Genomic DNA, 6397 nt, shown 5'->3' with positions numbered 1-6397 from the left:
TATCAGGCAGATTACTTCCCTAGTGTTGATCAGGTAATTCTGGACTGATCGGTTTAAAATCCCACTCCTGGGAGAGGCTGAAACTGCAGTCAGGCTAGGTGTTGAGTCTTGGTTTGCTGGCCTGGGGCTTAGCATAAGTGACTCCATTTTGGGCCTGTTGTCTCTTTTTTAGCAGCTAAGATTTTGCTGTATATCTTTCTGGTCTTTTTCCCCTCTTTCATGGAGTTTTTTTTTTTTAAAGATTGGCACCTGAGCTAACAACTGTTGCCAATTTTCTTTTTTTTTTTTCTGCTTGTTTTCTCCCCCAATCCTCCCAGTACATAGTTATATATTTTAGTTGTGGGTCCTTCTAGTTGTGGCATGTGGGACGCCACCTCAGCATGGCCTGACGAGTGTTGCCATGTCCGCACCCACCTGAACCAGCGAAACCCTGGGCCACCAAAGCAGAGCACACGAACTTAACCACTAGGCTACAGGGCCGGCCCCCATTGTGTTTTTTAAAGTTGTCATTATATGACTATGATAAAAAAGACAAGAGATAACAAATGTTTGCAAGGAAGTGAAGAAAAGGGAACCCTTGCACACTGTTAGTGAGAACGTAAATTGGCTCAACCACTATAGAAAACAGTACGGAGGTTCCCCCCACAATTAAAAATAGAACTACCATATGATCCAGCAATTCCACTCCTGGGTGTATATCTAAAGGAAGTAAAATCACTAACTGGAAGAGATTTTTGTGCCCCCATGTTCATTGTAGCATTATTCACATTAGCCAAGATATGGAAGCAGCCTAAGTGTCTGGCAACAAATGAATGGCCAAAGAAGTGTGGTATATATTGTAGAGGAGGAGAATTTTCCCTCTACCCTTCTAGGTTCTTTGGGTGGTCTAATAATCAAATTGACATTAGACAGGTTAACAGGAGAAAAAACAAACAAAAGTTTAATAACATATATACCTCCTGTATACATGGAAGAGACCCAGAAAAACTGAGCAACATGCCAAAACAGCTGAAGCCATCACCTTAAATATCATCTTCAGCTAAAGACAAAAGAAGATGTTGCAGTGGGAGGGATCAGTCACTGAAAGTTACCAGGAAAAGCACAGTAAACAAGAGTAAGGTTGTTATGCAGATTTATGTGGTTGCCTTCTCTATTGCTTAGAGTTTCTAGAGGTTGAGTCATCCCCTTCTACCTGCTACAGTGAGGGAAACACCCTTATAAATGTAAATGTCTTTTAAAAGGGTAACTTCTACTTGGTTTTTAGAGCTTCTCCTATGTCTGCTATTCCTTAAAAATAACAAGCCTAGGTGGGAATGCAAACTGGTGCAGCCACTATGGAAAACAGTATAGAGTTCCTCAAAAAACTAAAAATAGAAATACCATATGACCCAACTATCCCACTGCTGGGTATCTACCCAACAACTTGAAGTCAACAATCCAAATTAACTTATGTACCCCTATGTTCACTGCAGCACTATTCACAATAGCCAAGACATGGGAACAATCCAAGTGCCCATTGACTGATGATTGGATAAAAAAGATGTGGTATACATATACATACATACATACATATATATATATATATATATATATATATACACAATGGAATACTACTCAGCCATAAAAAAGACAAAATCATCCCATTTGCAACAACAGGGATGGACCTGGAGGCTATTATGCTAAGCAAAATAAGCCGGAGAAAGACAAACACCATATGACTTCACTCATACGTGGAATATAAACAAACACATGGACAAAGAAAACAGTTCAGTGGTTACCAGGGGAAGGGGAGTGAGAGGTGGGCACAGGGGCTGAAGGGGAGCACTTATGTGGTGACAGACAAGAAACGACGCACAACTGAAATTTCACAATGATGTAAAATATTATGAACTCAATAAAAAAAATAGATGTTTTGCCAAAAAAAAAAGAGTCGGCCTAAAATAATCTTTATTCTAAAGAGACATACAGATCTTCTTTGACTTATGATGGGGTTACGTCCTGATAAACTCGTCATAAATTTAAAATACTGTGATTCAAAAATGCATTTAATACACCTAATGCCCCAAACATCATAGCTTAGCCCAGCTTAACTTAAACATGATCAGAAGACTCACATTAGCCTGCAGTTGGGCAAAATCATCTACAATAAAGCCTATTTTATAATAAAGTGTTGAATATCTCATGTGGTTTATTGAATACTGTACTGAAAGTCAAAAACACAATGGTTGTACGGGTGCAGAATGGTTGTAAGTGCATTGGTTGTTTGCCCCCGTGACCGCGTGGCTGACTGAGAGCTGTGGCCACTGCCCAGCATCACCAGAGAGGATCAAATTGCACATTGCTACCCTGAAGACAAGATCAAAATTCAAAATTCCAAGTACAGTTTCTACTGAACGTGTATCACCTTTGCAGCAACATAAAGTCGAAAAATTGTAAGTTGAACCATCGTAAGTCAGAGACGATCTGTATTTTGGGGTGACAAATTCTGCTCGCCTACAATATATACAATGGAATATTATTCAGCCACGAGAAAGAAGGAAATCTTGCCATTCACTACAACACGGATGGAACTTGAGGGCATTATGCTAAGTGAGAGATAAGTCAGAGAAAGACCAATACTGTATGATATCACTTACATGTGGAATCTAAAAAAGCTGAACTCATAGAAACAGAGTAGATGGTGGTTACGAGGGGCTGCGGGTGGGGGAAATGGGGAGATGTTGGTCAAAGAGTACAGACTTCAGTTAGAAGATGAGTAAGTTCTGAAGATCCAATGTACAGCATTGTGATTATAGTTAGCAATACTGTGTTCTATACTTCAAAGTTACTAAGAGACTGGATCTTAAATGTTCTCACCACAAAAAAGAAATGATAATTATGTTGATGTGATGGAGGTGTGAGCTAATGCTATGGTCATAATCATATTGCAATTTATAAATATCAGATCAACTCGTTGTATACCTTAAACTTACACAATATTATATGTCAATTATATCACAATAAAAAAATAAAAAATTGGGGCTGGCCAAGTGGTGTAGCAATTAAGTTCACATGCTCCGTTTCAGTGGCCTGGGGTTGACTGATTTGGATTCCAGGCATGGACTTACCACCGTTCATCAAGCCACACTGTGGCAGGCATCCCACATATAAAATAGAGGAAGATGGGCACAGATGTTAGCTCAGGGCCAGTCTTCCTCAGCAAAAAAAGAGGATTAGCAGTGGATGTTAGCTCAGGGCTAATCTTCCTCAAAAAAAATTTTTTTAATTAAAAAATAAAGTTATTATTATAAATTGATGCATCTCCATCATGGAAAATTTAGAAAATCTAGAAATGCGGAAAAGGAGAGCATCTTCCTGTGGGTTTTCGGGTGTGGGCCCTTCATCCTCACTGCTCCTCACCTGCTCAGTGGCTCTGCAGGTTCATGAGGCTCCTCTCACCACTGTCTTCCCCTCCTCCTCTTCCTCCTCTCTGTTTTTCTTTTACCTATTTTTGCTTTCGCACGGCTGCTTTGGGCAGGAAGGGCAGGAGCCTGCACACCTGCACTCCACCCTGTGTGCTGGCTGTGCCCATGCCCATTAAATGCCATCGGGCATTTCTGTGGAGCTCCGTCACTGCACCTCTGCTGTGTTGCAGGTGGCTCCCCGCCCGCCCACAGAAGACCTGGAACCTGGGCTGGCTCTGCGGAAATCTGAAACCTTGCTCCACCTGCCTGGTGCTGGTCCTCTTTGTTTAGTCATTGCTCCTCCTGTCCACTCGCTCCAGTGGCACAGAGCTCCCTGGCTGTCACTTGTGTCACTGGAGTGGGAACAGTGGGCAGGCTTCCTACTGGGCCTCCAGTGGGCCTCCCACGGGGATGGGGATATTAGCCATCTCTGCCTTCTCAGTCAACCTTTCAAATAATTTCCTCTCTCCCCACCTAAAAATTGGCTCGAAAAACCATACTCTGTAGTGTTTTCTTCTTTTCTTTTTGCATGTAGGCAAGCCTGTCTGGTTTCATTTCTCGACCTCTGTTGGATGAGCTAGACAATCTCAAAGCTCCTTTCAGGCTCCAACATGCCCCAGGGCCCGGGACGCTCGTCTTCATGCCCACTGCTGCAGAGCGCCCTCACGTTAGATTGTGAGCCACCTGTGTCGTCGCCCTCCCCCTCCCTTCATCTCACAGCAACCCAGTGGGGCTGGCCCAGACAGGCAGTGGTGATCTGACAAAAGAAATGTTCAGGCCTTAGAGCAAGGAGGCACAAACCAGGCCAGCACCCACATCTCCCTATTTCTGCTCTTCCCATCCCCCATGGCATTCATGGACAGCTCCCTGTTGTTCAGTATCATTGTGTGGTATAAACCAAAAAGCTTTGGGACTGAGTCCTGGCTCCCTCACTGTGTGATCCTGGCTCCCTCAGGTGCAAAATGATAACAACAATAGCAGTGCCAGCCCTACCTTCCCTCACAGGGTTGCTGTGAAGATCAAATGAGAATGTGTGTTCTAAAGAGCTTTGTAAATTATGAAGTATATTCACGTGCAAACATCCTCTGATCAGTTTAATCACCTCTCCTGGGTTACTGTCTCCATTTCGGGGGGTGGGAAGAGGGAGGAGGCAGAGGAACCCACCTGGATCTGACAATTTTGGCCTCCCTTTGCATTCTTCTGTGGGGAACCTCCTCACTCTCCACTCAGACCTGGGCACCCATGGATCCAAGGCCCCTGATTCTATAGACAAGGAAACTGGGACTTGCCTAAGGGTGTACTAGGAATTCACAGCAGGGCCAGGATTAGAACCCCAGTCTCTCTGAATTTTAGAAAGATCTGGAGTTTCCCCACTCCCACCTTACTAGAGCTGGCCTGCCCCATGGGGGTGGCAGGCAAGTCCACACCTCTGTACTTGAGTGTCCCAGGATCTGCTCTGTACCCTTCCCCTGCATGTCACAGTGCTGCTTCCATCCAGAAAGGAAGATGCTTATCAACTTTGCTCATCTTCCCAGGCTCTCCTCTGCCTCCCTTAGACTGGACCAAGGGACAAGCTGCTCTGATCAGAGCTTCCTCCCTCCCCCAGAACACCCCATCCCACATTCTCTGACTAGCGGTTTGTAGGAATCAAATGAAGGGCTGAACCTATAAGTCAGCTCATTAGCCCAGAGCCATGAAATAGGCTGTTTCCCAAAGGCCATTGGGCACCTTCCTCTTTGGCTACCCTACTTCTCCAGACCCACCCACCCTAGCTGCACTCACCTTCCTGCGTCCCCTCACAATTAAGCTGTCCTGCCTCTGTCTCTTCCTCCTCCCCAAGCTAACCCATCTCAGCTAACGGGGCAGGGGGTTCACGCATTTACCCATTTGTTCATCGCTGGGTCATCTTTTAATTCATTCACTCCATCCATCAACAAATGTGAACTGTAAAATTGGCCATGCTTCAGATACTTCATTAAACACTTACATAGGGCTTTGGAGTCCCACTGCCTGTGTTCAAAATCCAGCCCCACCAGGTCTGAGTGAGTGATCTTGGGAAAACTATTCAATGTCTTTAAGCCTCTATTTCCTCATCTGTAATATAGGAACAATAACAGTACTTAACTCATAGGGACGGTGTGAAGGTTAAGTGGGATAATGCACATAAAGAACTAAAACGGTGTCTGGAACCTAAAAGCTATTACTAGTTCCACTGGTAGTTTTACTACTAGCCACTATCATTATTAAGCACAGGGGATATATTAATAAGGCACAGGCCATGCCCTCAAGGGGGACAAGGCAAAGAGAGAGAAGTATTTATAATGTCAAGGTATGAGTAGGCTAATACGGAACACAAAGGGGCCCCTTAAACACCAGGTGTGGTAGAGAGAGGAAGTCAGGAAGGCTTCTGGAGGGACGATGCTTGAGCCTGGATACAAGAAAGTAGACCAGCGAGAGGAGAACATTTCAGAAAGAGACCAAGATGCACAAGAGCACAGAGGTGCAGGAGAGCAGGTCTCCATCTGAGAATTGAAGGGGTTTGCCTGCCTGGACTCCAGGCGGGAAAGGAAAGATCCTGAAGGTCTTCGGCGGTGATGTTGAGAAGCTTGGACATTACTTACTGTTGGATCTTAAACAGGGAGCAACCTGTTGAATTGGCACTTCAGAAAAATCACTTTGGTGACTCATTTGGAAAAAAGATGGGTGGGAGACTGGTTAGGAGTCGTTGTCCAGGAAACGGGAGTCTCCAGTGATGGAAAGGCCAAGGGCACAGAGAGGAGGGGCCAGTTTTAGGCGATAATCAGGAGTTGGACTAGACAAGGCTCAGCAACAGATGGGCTAAGGGATGTCAGGAAGATGGAGAAGTATGAGATGGCACCTAGGTTTCTCCCAGAGTAACTGGGTGGGTAGTGTCCTCATTCACCAAGACCAGAGATCCAAGAGGTAGGGGAGAG

The sequence above is a fragment of the Equus quagga genome, chromosome 2 (genome assembly GCF_021613505.1).
Source record: "Equus quagga isolate Etosha38 chromosome 2, UCLA_HA_Equagga_1.0, whole genome shotgun sequence".
In the NCBI taxonomy this organism is placed as follows: Eukaryota; Metazoa; Chordata; class Mammalia; order Perissodactyla; family Equidae; genus Equus; species Equus quagga.
Note: the sequence above shows the minus strand (reverse complement) of the source record.